We start from the raw sequence: 493 nt of genomic DNA on the forward strand, positions 1-493 counted from the left end.
AGCTGAGGCTATTACCTCGGCATCCGGACACTTCAAGGCTTTTTACCTCGGTCATCCGAACACTAGGGTTTATTACCTCGGTATCCGGACACTACGGGGCTTATTACCTCGGTCGTCCGGACCCTCGTAAGGCTATGATATCTCGCTTACCCGGATGATCGGATATACAGTCATTTTGCTTTCATCCGGAATACTGATATACTACCGACACTTAAAAGTTATTATCCAGAAACGTAGAGACTGGAGACTTAAGTGTTGTTAACCGGACACTGATATGTTATTACCCAAACATGCAGTTGTTATTAACGGATTACTTACGTGTTCAGAATTTTAATACTTAATCTTCAGTATTGTTTTCTTCTTTGTCCAGACTCTTGAGGGCTATCACTTTGTTATCCGAACAAATAATTTGCCCGTGATTCGTGATCTGGCATCTGGATTTTTAGATGGTTGAGAACCATTATCATTATGCTCTTATCCGAGATGGGGAAAG

The sequence above is a fragment of the Penaeus monodon genome, chromosome 30, assembly GCF_015228065.2.
Source record: "Penaeus monodon isolate SGIC_2016 chromosome 30, NSTDA_Pmon_1, whole genome shotgun sequence".
Taxonomy (NCBI): Eukaryota; Metazoa; Arthropoda; class Malacostraca; order Decapoda; family Penaeidae; genus Penaeus; species Penaeus monodon.